Below are 19,117 nucleotides of genomic sequence, written 5' to 3'. Positions count from 1 at the left end.
ACTCTTTTTAAGATAAAAATGGAGCCATTATTAATTAGTTACCTACTAAATAACCACCCTGTGAAAACGATACCTCCTCTTAACAGGTGCTGTTCAGGGAAGCTCTGGCCAGGTAATTTGTCCAGATCAGAGTTAATTATACCAATATTAATTTTTTCCCTTATTAAATTTTCAAACATATACAAAACTAGACATACTAGTATAATGAGCTCTGATGGGCCTGTTGCTCAGTTTAAACAATTATCAACTCTTGGCCAATCTTATTTATCTACCCTCCTTCCCACTTTCTCTCACCCTTTGTTTTATTTCAAAGAAAATACTCATATTACTTAGGTCTAAAGGTCAAAAATTATTAATGAAATTACCAACAATACTATCAACACATTTAAAAATTATAATTCTTTAATATTATTAAATGTACAGGGCTCAAATTCCTCTGCCTCATTCTTTTCACTTTGTTTGAATTATGATTGAAATAAGGCCAATGAATTGAAATTGGTTCATGTAATTATTCTAGTTTAACCTAAAGCTCCCTTCCTTTTCCTTTTAAAAATTTTGTTTATTTTTGTAATTCAGTTCTTGAAATAACAGTATTGTTTCGTAGAATTTTCCACAGTCTGATTACATCCCTCTTGTGTTATTTAAGACGTTATGCTGTCTCTATATATTCTATAAAGTGGTTGTTCAAGGCTTGAGGCTTTATTATGTAGAGGTTTTTATTTTTAAAGATTTCTTCATAGTTTATATTGAATATTTGTATGAAGAAGGATCCATTGTATGACTTTTCTCTTTTTGTAGCTATAAATTATTTCCTCAAAGGTTGCAAAATCATGATATCTTAATTCTACTCATCTTTGTTTACTTACTAGCTACAACACCTTTATGAAGAGAAAATTTCCCTCTTCAACTATTTTGTTACTCTGAGGTATAGTTCATATACAAAAATCCAGATTAATTTTAATATTTTTCCTTTATCCAGTTTTTAAAAATACTGAGTTAATTTTATAATATCTTCCATATGTGATCAATGAGGTTCTTTTAAGAATTATTCTAAATTTCTGGATTTAAAAATATTGATGAGTTATTTTTTCATTTAAAATATAGAGTAATATTAGTGGAATTATAGCAATACTAGTGTTAGATAAATGACAGAATACTTTCTCTCACTGCTTACTCACTTAGGAACATATACCAGGGATCACTCCATAGCTATACATACTAGTTATTACTTATTACTTTTACAAAACCGTATATTTCATTGTATGGTTATGAAATACTTTTTTCAAGTTCTATTAGTGTTTATTTCCAGTCTTTTGTTATTGTAGACTATAATGGTCTAACTGACAGATATTTGTGTATATCTTTCTAATTTTTTCCATGGTATCTTAGGGTGGTTTTCTAGGAGAGAGATTGCTACACTGAAGGTTAAAGCATTTATGGATTTGCTAGATATTGGCTAATTCCGTTCCATAAATGTTTGCATCCCCTCCAGCAATGGATGAGTGCAAGTTCGTCCTTAGCCTCATCAAGAAATTATGCCTAACTTTTGGATTTTTGCCAATTATAGCACTGTCATATTCAAGATAATCCAAATGAAGAGCCAATACTTTTTCTACGAATCTATGTTGTCTTCTCTTACACCTAATTCCTATCATTTGTAATATATTATTCACACTGTGAAAACCAGTGTGTGCTTCTGCATTTATTCCCAGACATGATTGTTGTTTACACCAAAGTAAACACGTTGTTCTACTGACTTCTTTTCATGTATTTCAAATTGTACCTGAGTATGTGAATTAAATTATCCCAAACACCATTTTAGGCTCTCTCTAATCAGCTCAGTCTATCTCTGTGGTATGTAACTGATGCACTTTAATCCTGCCTATTGGGTTCCCATATAGACGGTCTGCTCTGATCAGTGTGACAGAATTTTGACTAAATTGCTTTTCTCAGGGTATTTCACTTTTCTGCTAAGTTTACAACACTGCATCAGACAAAGAAAACTTAGATGAAAGCTTAGATGACTATAAAAAGCATCCATAAAAAAAATAAAGGCAAGACTGAAACAGTGTTGAATTTCTCAGCTCTTTGTAGAGTCACCAAAACAATTTCAGAGCTGCTTTCATTTATTGTCCTGAATTTTAATTTTTTGCCTAAAGCTAGTTATTTTTCCTTAAAGTGAATCATTGATTTCTCTCCCTTAAGCTGAATTTCAGAGTCACTACCACCTGCAGCGATATGCTTGTTTTGACTACAGAATCAGTCAGGGAAGAAGGCTATTTTGAACTGTACATGCAACAATGGCTTCTCTTCTCTTTTTCCAGTCAGGGAAATAACCCAGACACCCTTCAACAGAAAGCAAACAAAAGCAATAGTTCATGAAAATGTTTATGAAATGGGGTGTAGAAACCAAACATAGTGGCAGCCACTTAGGCCTTTTAGATTTAAGTGCATTCATTTTTAGTAGAAATAAAAGAAAGCCCAGCTTTCCAAAACACACTTCACATTCTGCCTGAAATTTCATGAGGTTTTTTTTTTTTTTTTTTTTTTTTTTGCAGAGGCAGATGCTTTTATATTATTAAGGGAAACATGAATGAATTTAATTTCTACCTATTCAATATGAAACTGAGCATGACATATCAATTCCATGAAGTTCAGCTCAAGAAATACTTACTGTTGCTACAATACAAGAGGAGCTCTATGAGGTGTTATGAAGCATACAGAGATAACCAAGACACGCTCTCTGAGTTCAGGATAGTCCCCCTTCCTCCCAAGTTAATTCAATACCACCTTTTGATCTTTCAGAGTCCTTTTAGATCATATCCTCTTGCAGTTTGGTGAAACGTATCCTGAGGATTCTGTTGGAGTCAAGTACCACTTTATTTGTACATCTCTGAAGTGGGGCTACAGTATTTTTAACTACTGGAAACACATTTCTTTTAGATCCTGTGTCCAAGCTATTTTCTGCCTGTACCTGTTGTCCCGAGAGAGGAATGAAGATGCTGCTGCTAGCAGAATATTAAGAGGGGAATGCAGGTTATGAAATGAATTCCTGGCTTAGAGGCCATGTTAAATATTTTTCACACACGCATGCGTGCACACACGTACAGGCACAAAGTCAGAGCAGTATCATGAGTTAGTGCCAGATGCTGGACTGTGGTTGAACCAATGAGTCAGGCCCTCGAGAAAGAAAAGAGGATTTGGATGCAATTTATGACATCTCTAAGCAGCACAAGGAGCACCAAGAATTTTTATAGTTTTCAGGGAATATTGCGAAGGGAATTGCATGACTGAACTATCCTGAAAAATGAAAGGGATGTAATAGGTCAACTTTTAAAATGTCTTTGCTAGTAAGCCAGTTTCTCTGCTGCCATAGGCTTTTCCATGTGAAATGAGCTGAGAAAGGAAGAATACAATGTAGATGAAATCACTGTTAGAGAAGAGGGAGAAGAGAAAAATCTGCTTCTCCTGGCCCCAGGGAGTCATGGAGACGAAAGACAGCAGAAGTAAGAGAGACATCTGGCCGAGATGTGTGAGTCCCTGGAACAGAAGTTACTTCAGACGTCATAGGGAGACATTGAAGCCGGAGCCACTTTGACTCCTCTTCCCATTTGGGACTCGTAAAGGGACAACTGGTAGCACGCTGGTCTGGAATAGGCCCAGCAATCCTGCAGGGAACAGACTGCTAGAGTCAATAATGACCTATTCCGCATTCATGAGTTACCCTGGGTTCTCTTCAGTCATGAGGCACTAGAGTTTCCTCCTTGTCTCATATCGGGGCAATATTGAAGGTAACTGAGCCTCTGCAGGCGTGCTGTGGATCAGAGTCAAGATGCACCCATAGGGGGAGGGTGGGGTGGGGAGTCGAGGGAGGGAGGGAATATGGGGATTAAAAAAAAAAAAACAGTGAAAATACAAAAAAAAAAAAATAAAAAAAATAAAAGTGAAAATACAAAAAAAAAAGAGATGCACCCATAGCTGCTTCATAGACCAAGTAGACCAAGTCTAGGACCACGTGGTGCACAACAGAAAAGAGAATTGGAGTATGTCTACAACACCAGCAGGAGTCCCAAGGTGGGGTCCAGTCAGATGTAAAGTCTCACCAAGGCCCAACCAGGTTGATAGACACAGAAACCACAAGCTATTCCAGGCAGAAGCTGAGCAGCAGGAACCATCCTATTGCCCAAGGATGGGAACCCAGACAGCAATGCCTGAGATCGCCAACCACCACAGTGCAAGGATGTTTCCTTTCTGCTGATGCTGTGAAGTTAAATAAACTATCTTTAACAAACCTAGATGCCTTCTCAGAGTGGAGCAGATGTAAAATGTGGAGTATTATTTAGACAGACAAGAGGCAGCATGTTAAAAGAGACTGTTAAAAACATTTTACTATGTTGGGCAAGTGTATACATTTTTTTGAAATTGAAGTATAGTTGGTTTACAATGTTGTGTTAATTTCTGCCGAACAGCAAAATGATTCAGTTACACACACACACACACACACACACACACACATATACATTCTTTTTTAAAATATTGTTTTCCATTGTGGTTTATCATAGGTTATTGAATATAGTTCTCTGTGCTATACAGTAGAACCTTGTTATTTATCCATTCTGTATATAAAAGCTTACATCTGCTAGCCCTAACCTCCTACTCCATCCCTCCCTCAACCCCCTCCCCCTTGGCAACCACCAGTCTGTTCTCTATGTCCGTGATTCTGTTTGTTTCACAGATAGGTTCATTTGTGTCATATTTTAGATTCCACATATAAGTGATATCATATGGTATTTATCTTTCTCTTTCAGACTTACTTCACTTAGTATGATAATCTCTAGTTGCATCCATGTTGCTGCAAATGGCATTATTTCATTCTTTTTTATGGCTGAGTAGTATTCCATCACATATAGGTACCACATCTTCTTTATCCATTCATCCGTCAATGGACATTTAGGTTGTTTACACGTCTTGGCTATTGTGAATAGTACTGTTAGGAACATAGGTGCATATATCTTTTTGAATTATAGTTGTCTTGATATATGCCCAGGAGTGGAATTGCTGGATCATATGGTAATTCTATTTTTAGTTTTCTGAGGAATCTCCATACTGTTTTCCACAGTGGCTACACCAACTTACATTACCACCAATAGTATAGGAAGGTTCCCTTTTCTCCATACTCTCTTCAGCATTTATTTGTAGGCTTTTTAATGATGGCCATTCTGACTGGTGTGAGATGGTAACTCGTAGTTTTGATTTGCATTTCTCTCATAATTAGTGATATTGAGCATCTTTTCATGTGTTTTTTGGCCATCTGTATGCCTTCTTTGGAAAAATGTCTATTTTGATCTTCTGCCCATTTTTTGATTGGGTTGTTTGTTTTTTGTTGTTGTTTAGTTCTATGAGCTGTTTGTATATCTTGGAAATTAAGCCACTGTCAGTCATATCATTTACAAATATTTTCTCCCATTCTGTAGGTTGTCTTTTCATTTTGTTGATGGTTTCCTTTGCTGTGCAAAAGCTTGTAAGTTTGATTAGGTCCCATTTGTTTATTTTTGTTTTTATTTCTATTGCCTTGAGAGAGTGACCTAAGGTACTGACCTGGTACAATTTATGTCAGAGAATGTTTTGTCTATGTTCTCTTCTAGAAGTTTTGTGGTGTCATGTTTTTAAGCCATTTTGAGTTTATTTTTGTGTATAGTGAGAGGGTGTGTTGTTGGGCAAATTTAATATTTATGTTTATCATACTACTTAGAAAGTAGGATCAGTAATAGATACATCTTCTGAGCACATTTAAGTGCAATGTAAATAAATTTGTAACCCCATTAGAGTTACATTATAACTTTGCCATCAGTTCTATATATACTAATGGGTTGTAAGTGACTTGAGGGCAGAAAGCTATCTTACCCTTTGGTATCTGTTGTGAAGAGCATAATGCTTGGCATACAGAAAATGCTAAAACAATGTTTGTTGGATTGAGATGAATTTTCTGTCACCAAGAGCATTTGCTTTGAAATCAAGTTTCCCTTGTGCGTGGGCTGAATGACCGTAGGCTAGGATTCTATTACTTTCCCAGTGGCTCTGAATCTTGAAGGATTGGTTCAAAGGCAGTCTAAGTAGAAATATTGATATCAGCATAAGCAAAGATGTAGAGATAAGAAACACAAGTATATTTGCAGAATGGTGGGTTCTCCAGTTTGGCTGATTGGGAATTATTCTCAGGATTAAATTCCATTAGTAATAATAACATTTACAATCTACTGAGCACTTTCACCATTAGCATGTTACTGTGCTTGGCGATTTACATCTTTCCTTTCAATTAACACTCCTGTGGCAATGGATTATATTGTTGAATTAGTTCCAGTTAGGAGACAGAAATCACACAGTAATTTAAACAGGGAAAGTTAAAGAGTTACTGACTATAATATGGGATCGGCTAGTAAGGGGAAAAGAAAACTAAAGAAGTTTCGAATAGTAAATACAGGAAGGAGCCTCTGCTTCTCGCCAGGGCTGACACCCAGCATCCAGGAAAGAGACAAATTTAGATGATTTCTTCCCAAGGGACTGAGATCCAAACGTTGTTGGAAAGGGTAGAGCCACGGCGAAATGGATGGTGAAGTTGGCTGAGGTGTCACAGGCAGGACTCACTGGGAACCCTCTTTTTGGGTAATGCTGAAGCTGTGCGTGGGGAAGGGCTGGGCCTCAGAGCTCCAGGTAAAGCCAATGGGAAAGCTATTCACGAGGAAGGGCGGGTGATCGCAATCCCTGCAAAGTTGCCCAAGGAAGCTGCTCAAAGAGAGAGGCTGAGTGCTGCTTGCCGAAAATGTGCTACGGGCTGCCACACGACGCAGGAACTGAGCATCCAAGCCCTGTGTGTTGCAGGAACCTGAGGGGAGAGGTACAGCAGAACCAGGAAGAGAAACCCCTCCCACCTCTAGTGTCCCTCTAGCGCCCTCTCTTGATAAAGTTTAACTTCATGCTCACCTGCAAAGGAGAAACAACTAGGGTCCAGTAGCAGACAATGCAAGGTAAATTTTGAGCTGAAAGACATTAAATTGATAACTGGAAGAAACATCTTGTTTGCAATTCATATGTTAGGAAATTGAATGTCAGATTTTTGTAACTTACCTAGTCTTGCAAGTGATCAAAAAAGCTTAATTCAAACACTTGTGATTTTAGTTTTCATGATATGTTGCTGCTCTAGAAGATTCATCTGGCAACAGCATTTAGGATAGATGGTAGTGGGAGTGAGGCTGGGGTAGGGATAACTGGTAATGTTATAGTAAGCCAGGTGGAAGAAAATGGAGGCTTACTACATGGACGTTTCTTGTGTCACCTCTGAATTTTCTTATCTCAGTTAAGCTGGGAAATATGTGCAAGAATTCACAGTTCTACGTGTCACATGGTGAAAGTAGTTGACTGGAAAATGCCAGTAGACTGATTTAAAAGATGTAATATTTGTATATGTATACAAAGAATACAACTTACTATGTTTAGATGCTTGTGAAATGCAAAAGACTTGAGAACAATCTCCCTGTTAGAGGAACAAGCTCTACCTGGCTTTAAAAGCCCCCAAAGACTGTCTGGTATAGATATTTTACCAGCTGATGGGATGAAGATCCCAACAGGTTTTTCAACAGCCATTTGCCTTTAGGGACTTTTAGCCCCTTCTTACCTTTCCCAGTTGCTTGGGAGTCTTTGGCTCTGTTCCTGACTGCTTACTAGACACAGTAACTGTGGGCATCCCCAGCATTGTCCTGAGTGGCTAGTGGGCAGCTTCCCGGGATGAATTTCTCAGATGTTGCAAAGCCTTGGGAGCCCACGTTTCAAATCTGTCTGAGATACATCCAAGCAACTATATGTTACTTTTGTTCATAAATTATACAGACTTACAAAGAGAAGTCTTCCAGAATCTCACTTCTCACTGGGAAAAACGTGCAAGCATTTATAGAATCTGTGTTACACTAGATTTGCTACCATACTATGTGGTAGGAAATGTATTTTACTACCATGGTATGAGGCTATTTACTACACTCAATCTTGGAACTCCCCCACCCCCCCACCCCCGCTTTAGGCTAATGGACATCATAGCCCAGCGTTGAAGGATGTGTTGGTGGTCCTGAGCATGTGTCGTGCAGACCTGCAGCTACAGGGAGCATGACTGACCATGGCCGCAGAGGCTGTGACCTGAAACCTACAGCTGTGCTTGCTCTCAGTCACACGTCCACTGGCTGCTCTTGGTCAGTGACTGAGCACAGCAGGGAGCCAAAGGGAGGCTCAGTCTTGGGAAACAGGAGACTCCTCTGATGGCAGCTTTGGCCTGAGGACTCTCACAGCCCTACCAAACCTTCCTTAGAATGTCCTGTGTGTAACTCACTTCCATCTAACCCATTTCCTCTCTTTTCCACTTCTGTTGTGTGGTCTAACAGCTCTCCCATCCTTTCCTGGTTTTTTCTCCATTTCTTCGTAAGCATTTCCCCAAAATGAAATCTTTGTACTTTTAAGCCTGTTTTGGTGTGTGTTTTCTGGGAGCTCTTGAACTAACTCAGCTGTGGATTCAAATAAGCTGGTTCAAACCTGGGCGTGGCATTTCCTGGCTGCATGGCCTATGTCGGTTACTTAACCTTATGTTCTGCAGTTTAGCAGACGTAATACAGGAATAGTAACGGTTATCTACTACATGGGGTTGTAATAAATAACAAAATTAAAAGTAAAAATACGTGCTGGATGTTATCATGCTCTCATGTACATAACACAGTTTACTACTATATGGAGATCTAGGTGAGAAAATCCTGTATGAGCTGTCAGAGATGTTATTCAGTGCATCTTTTTAGGTACCTCTTAAATGTATACTTAAAGCAAAAAAAAAAAAAAAAAGTTACTGTAGCTTAGGAAGTTGAGGAATGAAAGCAGAAAACAGGAGCAATATTAATGTTCTTCATATATTGTCAGCACATTAACATAGTAATATTCATGTTTTCCATATATGTCAGTAATTAACATAGCAAAAATTTCCACATGCACAACTTAAAAGACTCCATTTTGCTGTATTTAACCCCTTTACATGAATAACAAGAGGCAATAAATTACAGAATGAATGAGGGGGACATCATTGAAGGCTGGGGATACCCTGCATGTAAGTGAGATGTGTGAAGGGTAAGAGGAAGCAATAAGCAGATATCTAATAAAGAATAACCAGCTTCTTGTGCATAATCCTTCTGTAAGTGATACTTACCAAATGTATTTGCAAACATTTAGTTTTTAAAATTATTTTCTCAATGGAATTTTAGTATGCACACAATATCTTGGAACAACTTTTCCAGAATATTATCACGTAATCCCACTCTATATTATACTTCATACTTTTTTCTTAAAAACATTTTTATACAAATAATCTTAATTCTTGCAACCACATGTGAGGTAGTAGAACAAATATTAACAATCCTATTTTTTTATTGGAATAAATAAATGAGCCCATAATGACCCTGTAGGGGATAATTTACTCATTCCTCATTTATAGTTTAGTAGGATGCTTGATCTGGTTAGGAGTTGGATAAATTCAGTCTCATTCAGAACTTCTAGATCCATTCACATTTCTTTAATACCACATCAATTAGATCTTACATGGAAGCTCTGAGACTTTCCAAGTTGTGTGGAACAGAAATCACCCTGGGCTTTGTCAACAAAACTGGACTCTATAAGCTGGGTGATTTCTGTGGCATTTTTCCAAAGATGTCTGATGCAGTGACAAATATTTCCAAACAATTATTGAGCTCTTATTCAACTAGCCTTCCCCAAATCTACCGCTGTTTGATCTGTCACATTGCTCCCATCAGGAGTCTGTCCAAGAACAAGCAGTAAGTGAATCATATGAATTTTGGCCCCCTACTCCACCCCCAAGTCAGCGAAAACTGTTTGATAACACAGCTGAGGGTTTATAGAGAGGAAGGCTAGCACATGTGTAACAGATGTGAACTCTGCTGGATCCTGCTGTACATCTGCCTTGAAAATGGGTTGCCATGGGCTTTTATTTATATGACACCCTGTTTCCCTGGTCTTTGTGACTCTTAAGCAAAATCTCTCTAAGACTTTTGAAATAAATTTATGCTCCTATTTTAATCTTCCTGTTCTCTGCCTTTTGCGGAGATAAAGACATTAAGATAAGGAATGAATACCAGAGAAAGAAACAAACACCACAGAATTAGATATCATTTGTTTGCTTTTTAATTTTATTGTTTAATTTTCTGTTAAAGATACCAATCTTTTACTCCAGCCAACCAGTTGTGGAAGGAAGTTAAAAAGAGAGACTCAGAACAGACAGGTGTTTTCTTGAACTCACCCTAAAGATGATCAGGACTAGCAGATAACTGTTGTTTTACTCTTTCTCCTTTTGAAAGATACTGATCAAATAAGTGATAAAAGTAAGATGATTAACCTGGCCTGCCTCTTGACTCTCTTTCTCCTAGCAGAAGAAACATTAGTGTATATAAGAAAAAGACTTAAAATTCTTAGTAAAATGCAATCTCCTGGGTTCCACTTTAAGAAATTCTGATGCAATGTATTCTGGCAGCACCCAAGAATCTGCATTCACTAAGAATCCTAGGTGATTCTGATGCTAGAGAGCTGGGTCACACTTTGAGGAAATACTGCTCTAATTTTTTTTTTTAATCACAATTTTGCAATTGAATTATGTTTCCCAAAGGACTGCTTTGGCTATACGTTTATAGTCAGTTGAAGGTTTGATAAGAAGAGCTGATTAGTCCTGAATAGCATTTAATTGTAGAATAGTTAATTAGCCTCTCAAAGGACAGATAATAAATTGTGAGTTGTAACTTACTTTAACAGCCGCAGATCAAATGACAGCACAATGAGAGGTAAGCATTCAACTTGATTAACATACTTCAGAACCCATTGAATCTATCATTTTCTTTTCCATTCCATTCCTTCCTCCTTGATCTTCATTTCCCCCTTTTACATAGGTTTTTAAATCTTTTTCAGTAATTATCTCTGTATGTTTCTTCCTCATCTTTTCTCTCATTTCATGTTGAACTCCTCAACCCTTTTTTCTTCCCTTTCATCAAGTTTTTTTTATACCCCACTCAAATCTACTCCTGTTTCTTTTTTACTTCCTCCTCTTCCCCCTCTCTGGTAGGTGTCTTTCCAGCCTATATCCACACTGTCTACTGAAACAACCTCTTCGTGATAACATTCCAATTGAGTAATATTGTTCGGAATAACATTATTGATGACCAAGTGAGATAATTTTTATGGAAGTGCTTTGAAAATTAGTGAAGATTTTTTTTAAGCTAAAACAAAGACTTGTTTGGGGTTGAAAAATTGGCAAAAGTGATGTTTGAGAAAAAATTCAAGGTTGCCTTCACAAAGAGTGAGAAGAGTACACATGTGATTAGGCTACAACAAAGTGGAGTCTCCATGAGTAACATGAGAGTAACATCAAGATTAGACAGTGTGCTCACGTAGAGGAAGGAAACAGTGGACCAGAGGAGCTCAGAGCTCTTATACCACTGGGAGGAGCACAGAGAAGAATAGAGCAGCACTTAGGAAAAATTAGGAAAAGTCTTGATTTTTAAAGAATTTAAGAAAATTTTGCCTAACAGATTTCAAGAAAATTTCTATTCTTACATCTTTACATACTATTTAGTTCAATTTATTGCTGTCCTATCTTGTACTATTTGTTTACCCTAAATATAATTCATGAAATAGAAGCAGGATAAGTGCTTAATTGTTCCCTCCACCAATTTTCAGAACAATGAGTGGGTATTCAGTTATCTCCAATGGTAATTGGTAATCATTATGAACTGATGAAAGTTCATTTATTTGACATAGTTCTGTATATTACAGTCATTATTTTTATTATTTTTTTGCTAAAACTGCTTCATCTTTGGATAGTGAGAGACTGTCTTCAGGTTGCTTCCTGTGTCTTTTGAGTACAGTAGTCTGTTTTCTGTCAAAATAGGATATCTCACCACTGTTCCCACAGTGGGAGCTGTGTTCAAGGACATAGCCTTGAGAGAGAAATGCATTGTTGAGCCCATCTGCATGGTATACATGACTAAACCCAGTTAAGGTCTCTATATAAACTTTAAGATTCTGGTGGGTGGTGCAGAGATCTACTTGTCTTGTGGTCACCAAAGACAAGCCTTATGTGTAAGTTCCCTTGCTTATTAAACCTTTCACCTACCAAAAAAAAAAAAAAAAAAAAAAATAGGATATCTCAGATATCTCTTATGTATTATCTGATTCAGCTGAAATTATTTGTCTGAGAAGCCTTGGTTCCTTTCAGTAGGGAAAGTATAGTTATAAATTCCATAATCTGGAAGTTTCCTGGTATCTTAACCTTTATTAGAAGTGAAAAGAATAACTGAGAAGAAGGGACATTATGATCAGAGGACAGTAGTTTGTGTAAATACTTTAAGAAAACAACAAAGCTTGAAACCTCAATTTAAAAACATTTACCTGTAAGTTAATTTTAATCTTTTATTCTAACTTTACTTTTTCCTTGTATCTGATGTTTGTCCCCATTTTGCAGACGTCTAATTATTTTCCTTATTAGGTCTCCTAGGTATTAACTTTATCAACAGAAAAATGAAATAGCCACCATATGTGAATTGAACAAACATTCTCAATGTGTGTTTCTTTCTTAGCTGGTTTATCATTTTGCTGAGCAACATGGGAATGTGTATTTAGGCTGAAGATCTGACTTATTAATCATCTGCTAGTTAGTCTCCCTTCTAAGTAGTAAAGCTGTTGTTAATGAAACTGATGGGTAGTGAAAAAACATCTAATGAGTCCTTCAATTTTGCATTAGCAAAGAGGAATATAGAGAACAAGATGTCTTAGAGCTGTAAGACCTGAAAGAAGTTCCTATTTTCTATCTTAAAAATAGAAATCCAAAGAGATCAGGTAATTTCCTCAGTGTCAGATAGTTAGTATAAAGAAAAATTATTAAAAATCAAACCTTCAATGAAATACATTTTCCCCCTTGTATATCAAAGTTTACTTTGCTTGGGGAAAAACAGATGAGTATTCAACTTTATTTTAAAATATGCTTAAGTGGAAGTAAAATAAGTATGTAAGCATTTAGTTGAAGTAAGTAATTATATCTACAGGGGAATAAAACATACTTTAATTATATAGTATTCTCATCATGGAATTCCCTTTTGGAGGAATCTTTAGGAAAGGGCAATATGGTTGAAAAAACTGTTCAAGTGATAATCAAAAACATATCCATTCACAAATGAGAGTGTATAAGTCAGTTTCTCACTTTTTGGAAGGTTTATTTTATAATATGTATCCTTCCTGAAGGTGACTTATAAGTTTCCTCATAGTGCAATTCCATTTGGTGTATAAAATCCAAATTAGAAAAGGAAAAAATAAATCTAAATAATTGTTTTAAAAGAAACAACTATTTTTTTCTCAAGAACACATAGTCCACATTTCTGTTAGCAGAAGGCAGACTGAGCATATTGGGAAGGCTAGTAATTTTCATAATGAGTGCTTAATCACCAATAGATGTTTCTCCAATTTTTAAAAACGTATTGCTGTCTTAAACATTTGCATAGATATGTCATTATTATCTTTTTGCTAAGACCTAATACCATGGTGACCCTTAAGTTTTATAGAATAAATATTAGAGATAAATAACAAATACTGTGCCAAATAATACAGGAGATACCCTGGTAATAGAGTTCCTAACCTAGAGGACTGGTAAGAATGAAAGTATCTAATAAAAGGTATGTGGTAGAAATGTGGTCTCACAGTCTTTGCATCAAGATGGAGTCTGTTCTTTGATCTTTGAATGGAAACTGACCCAGTGACTTTCTTTGAGCAACAGAATGAGATGGAAGTGACATTATGCAGCTTCTGCCTTTGTGTTCTTGGAATGCTGCCCTGAGACCGTCATGTAAAGAAGCTGGTATTACTGATTGAAGGATGAGGTGCCACATGGCTAAGAACCAGCTGGTGGGAAGCACAAACTGCCAGACATGAACTGAAAACAAGTTCTGCTGTAACAAAACCCTAAATGGATTTAATATTTGGGACCAGGTGGCAGATGGAGGCAAGGAGACTATAGATGGAGGCTAGGAAAGTAGACAAGGCACTGCTGGAAACTATGTCATGTTGCTGAACAGTTGTTAAAACATTCACTTGCTGTAATTCAAAAGATGGATATTGTACTAAATACCCATATGGGTCTGACTAAGAAGCTCTATAGATAGATAGTGAAGGTATCTGTTTGCTTTTCCTAACTGTGTAGGATTTAGTATGGGAAACTGGAGATGCACTAAGGAAGGAAAGGTCTGATTAGAAAGCAAATTTTGAAAGATGAGAAGACCGTGGGATTGCTAGATTAAAGAATATTGTTATTGAATTGGTAAAAATGAGTACCAGCGTGGACTTGCCCTTTAGGGACAGAGACACTTAACAAAGAAAGGAGGCCTCTGGACAGAAAGTAGGCCATGAAAATTACTTAAACATGTCTTTGAGAGCAGAACCAAGAATGCAGGGATGGAACCAAGAATTAAGGAGAGCAATGGATTGGGGTACCATTCTTAGGAGCATATATGGGTTGTGATGAAGGAACATCCTGTACCTCCAGCGTTAGCATAACTGGCCGTAAGGGATGGGCTGCATTTCAGAATTACTCTGAGCCAGTAAAGTCTTTGTGTTCACATTCTTTCTGCTGAGTTTATGTTTTCACATTATTTGTATTGAGATTATTTCATCCCTATGTTACAAATGTACGTTAGATGAATGGATGGGTGTGTGGGTATGCATTTGTGTGTGTGTGTTGGCACGTCACTTTATTTTTAGATTACAGGTCTCTGGACAAGATACAGATAATCAGATGTTGGATTTTGAACCTAGTGCTACTTGTGGGTAAGACTTGCAGGGTCCTTGAGAAAAGGTAAATGTATTTTGCATATGGGAGGATTGTAAATAATCATGACCAGACGATGGTTTATGGTAGATTTAATATGGCCGTAAGTTCTTCGTAGCTTCTCCCATCAAGAAGTAGAGTCTCCTTTACTACTGTTTGAATCACATCTGGCTTTGTGACACGCTGAGCCTAATAAAATGTCGATGAAATGATGTATGATCTCCAAAGTGTAGGACTCAAGAGATCTTGCAGCTTCCTTCTTTGTCCTCTTAGAATTCTGCTCTGAGACCATGATATCAGTAAGTCAGTCTTGCTAGAGCAGGTGAAAGGACATGTTGAAGAAAACAAAGGCACACCAGCTGGCAGCAGCACAGGCTGCCAGACACGGGTGGGGCCGTTTGGGACTTTCTGCTAAGTGCAGACACTTAAGTGAGAACAGGTGAAATCAGCAGAGAACCTCCCAGCCAGAACTCAGAAACTTGAGAAATAATAAATTGTTGTTATTGTTATCCACGAAGGTTTGAGGGGAATTTGTCATGCACTGATATTTACTGGGAACAAGGCATAATGTTCCATAAAAGAGAAGAAAAGATATTTTATGTAAGGAAGGACCACAGTCATTTAAGGAGAAATAAATGTTCATGAGGAATGTGTTATCTGAGATTGGTACTAAAAGATGTGTCTGAAGGATGAATTGAGGACATGTTGTAGAAGAACTTTAGAGCCAGGATGTGGTATTTAGGTTCTGAAGGCAATGGGGAGCTGGCTTTGTTTGCTTAAGGGAGTGAGATAAACCCACCGCATTGCTAGTAACCAGGAGAGGAACTAGAACACTGAAGGCACCACCTGAGTGATTGCTGAGTGTATGAGTAGAATTACTATTTTTTCCTAAACTATCAGTTGTTATAAGTCAGCGCAATCTGATTTAGTGTCAGTTTATTCTACGGTGAGAAAGTGTCAGAATGTGTCAGGGAAAAACACTTTAATGTTCATCAAAGAGCCTGAGAACAGAAGTGAATAAAAGGTCGTCATACACTGTTGGATGTAGTGGCATGCTGCCAACCTATGTGGATACCTACGTGTGTGTTTTGGACAGATAAGGCTTAGGAAAAAGGCTACGTTACAAGTCAACAAAATGACCTTTCTGGTGAAGTGTGCCATTCTTATGCGTGCTCACAAGGTCCTCTATGACAGATAGCATACACGTAGAAAACATTTGCCCTCCTCGGTCATTTGGATGAATTTGTACCATAAATGCCTCTTTTACCATCCTTGTTCCCAGATTCCTGAGATTGATACATGGCACTGTTTAGGTCTTTAGTTTTCCTCTTAACGTGGCCTAAGGGAGTCTTCCAGTGTGACCGGACTGATTGATGACCCCCCCTCCCAGTGACTGACCTCGTGGAATGTGTGTGGACAGCTTTATGGCTTCGGGAGCTCCAGGAACATTTCCAGCTACTTTCACTTTGTTTCCCCTTGTTCTTTGCTCTCTTTCAAAGAGAGGAGTTTGAACTCACTTTCTTACTGTATTTCACTTTGTCTGATAGAGAACCACTCTTTAGTCTTGATTTCAGCAGCTGCCTCCTTGTCTTGACTGGTTGACTGTGGTGGTCAGTGGGCACTTGGCAGGAGCCGATTTGTGCTGTCATCTGTCACTGGCTGGTCTCCCGCCTCTGCCGATGGGTCATTATCTAGCTATCCAGTGCAGAGTTGTGTGTATTAGAGAGGTTCAGTACATTTCTGTTTTGGTTGATGATATGCTTTTATATTGGTACGTCAGTTCCTTAGCTTTTTCTCTCTGTTATAATTTGCTGCACTTAAGGCATATGCTATATGAATATGCTGAAATGTCAGTGATGATTTTTAGCATTTAGATTATTCACTTCCTTGTGCTTGATTCTGTTTTCTAAGCTACTCTAACTAAAATTGCCCTTCTCGTTGCCATGTCCCCTGCTAATTAAAGATACAATAGGTGTTTTTCTAGTCACTAGGCTGGGAAATAGAGCACATTAGTTGTGGCTAACCTAGAATAAGGGCAAAAGCTTTTCGCTTAAACCAAGTTCTAGCAGTTTAACTGCTAAAATTCAAGTTTCTCGTAACCTTTCCTCCCTCCCTCCCTTCTGTCCTTCCTTTTCTTCCTTTTTTGCTTCCTAAGATAATGTTGTTTAATTTCTGATTGTCTAAGTTATATGCATCCACTGATAAAAAATTTTGGGAAATAATAATAAGTATGGAAAAAACCTCCTGGATTGTTTTCCTTCCCTGAGGGGCCACCAAACTCTGCTTCTCTTGTAGATCCCTCTGCCTGGAACCAAATAATAAGACATATTCTCTCTTTTACTGTCAGTGTTGCCCAATGGTTGTTTCTGGCCTATAAAGATGTTGATGATGGTGATGATGTAATAATAACGATAGCACTGCCAGTACTCACTGCACTCTTATCACGGGTAATCTTATTTTAGTTCTTATTTTCATGTATACTGGGTAATTGCGTAGTCACTGCGTCTTTCTAAAGTCCTCTCTGCAGTGCAGAAAAGCCAAGGCCTTCATTTTTCAGAATTCTTCTCCCTGTAGGTTGCATGTTGGCCTATGCCAACAAGAAGCATTTCCATTTGATTAGAAAGGCAGAAGGAGAGAGGTCATCAATGTCTGAAAGCAGTTTTAGCCAAATGCTCTGCAGATGAGAGAGTCACACTGGCTTCCTGGCCAACTCCTGAGAACCACCCCCTTCACTACTGCAGGCAAAGTCAGTGGGAGCAGCCGTGTATTTGCAGGAATTGCAGCAGCTTCCTGTGAGTTCTTAAAAAACAACAACAACTAAACCCCTCTCAGTTCTTCAGCCTGAGGTGTCAGCTGTGACTTCCCTGAACTTCACTGCCCAGCTTTCCCAATGGCTGGGTAATTCTCTCCTTCTTGTATTAATCCCTTCACCATTAGAACACAGAGTGGCTTCTGTTTTCCTTGCAAACCCTGGCTGATAAAATGTTGGTATTGATATTCTTCCATGAAGGGAGCAGGTTTAGTAAGTCATAAACTTGAACAAATACGCAAAGCTAGTAAGGGAGGAGGGACATTGGTGGATAAGTCTGTCTTGGGGTTTATCCAAATCACTTGTGCTGTGGCAAGTTCTGCCACCTTCTGGAAGCTCCTGTGCTCACTGCGGGTGGTGCTGCCTCCTCTGTTCCCTCCTGTTCTGCAGCCGCTCCCAGTACTCGTCAGCCACTGATGCTCTGGAATATGAACCCCTTTTTACTCTTAGGGTCCTGCTCTGGATCCTGAATTTGGGGGATGAGGGGTATCTGTTTTTACTGTATCCTAAGGATAAAGATGCTTCTCTCCCCTATTCTGTCCTCTAAAGATTTTACAGCCTGTGAAGACACCATCTGTAGGTTCCAGTTGTAAGAGAGCTGCCTTTCACCTTGAATCTCGTGATGGTGGGGGAGCAGGGTTATTAATTTCATTTCTACCATTATCCATATTTCCCTATCTGAGCAATTCCTTGCCTTGGTATTCAGTATGCAGATTTTATCTGCCTGCTTTTGTGGGGTTTTTTACCTTTACATAATGAAAATCTGAGATCAATTTGTATTTCTTATTTTAGTGTCTTTTATGATTTCCTTCATTCTCTTTTTATATCTCTTTACTAAAGCTCATTGATCTTCTGAACTGATGAAATACTTACAGAAATTTTTTCACATTTATATTTGTGATAACAACCTCAAAATCCTAGGATGCTGCTTTAGAATTTCATCTTGTAACTTTCTGTGTTACTAATTATTCATGGTAAAGAGTTTGTGCATTTACAGCGAACATTTTAACTATCACATAAATCTGGCACACTTTGTTAATTTTAGAAGTAAAACATCAAAGTTATCCAGTTTTTCTTGTCAAAGATTGAAATTGTGTGACAGTTAACTAAAAACTAATTGCTAAATATATCAGTAACTTCATTCTTCTTTAAAGATAAATGATTCGTGCAAAACTGTGGAATAGGATTTCAGTATGTCTTGCTTTATTTCATGAAGATCTCCAATTAAATGAATGCTTTTGCTATCAATTATCATGGGAAGATAAGTTAAATCCACTCAATTAAACAGTCATTTTTGAAGTTTCTGGGTCTAACTTTGACCCATCCGCATATTAACTTAGCCTCCTTTCAAAAGGAAGTCAATGATTTACCTAAGGATTTCTGTTCATTAGTGCAAATTAGTGAACTCA

This window comes from Hippopotamus amphibius, chromosome 1, assembly GCF_030028045.1.
Source record: "Hippopotamus amphibius kiboko isolate mHipAmp2 chromosome 1, mHipAmp2.hap2, whole genome shotgun sequence".
Taxonomy (NCBI): Eukaryota; Metazoa; Chordata; class Mammalia; order Artiodactyla; family Hippopotamidae; genus Hippopotamus; species Hippopotamus amphibius.
This window is presented reverse-complemented; position numbering follows the sequence as displayed.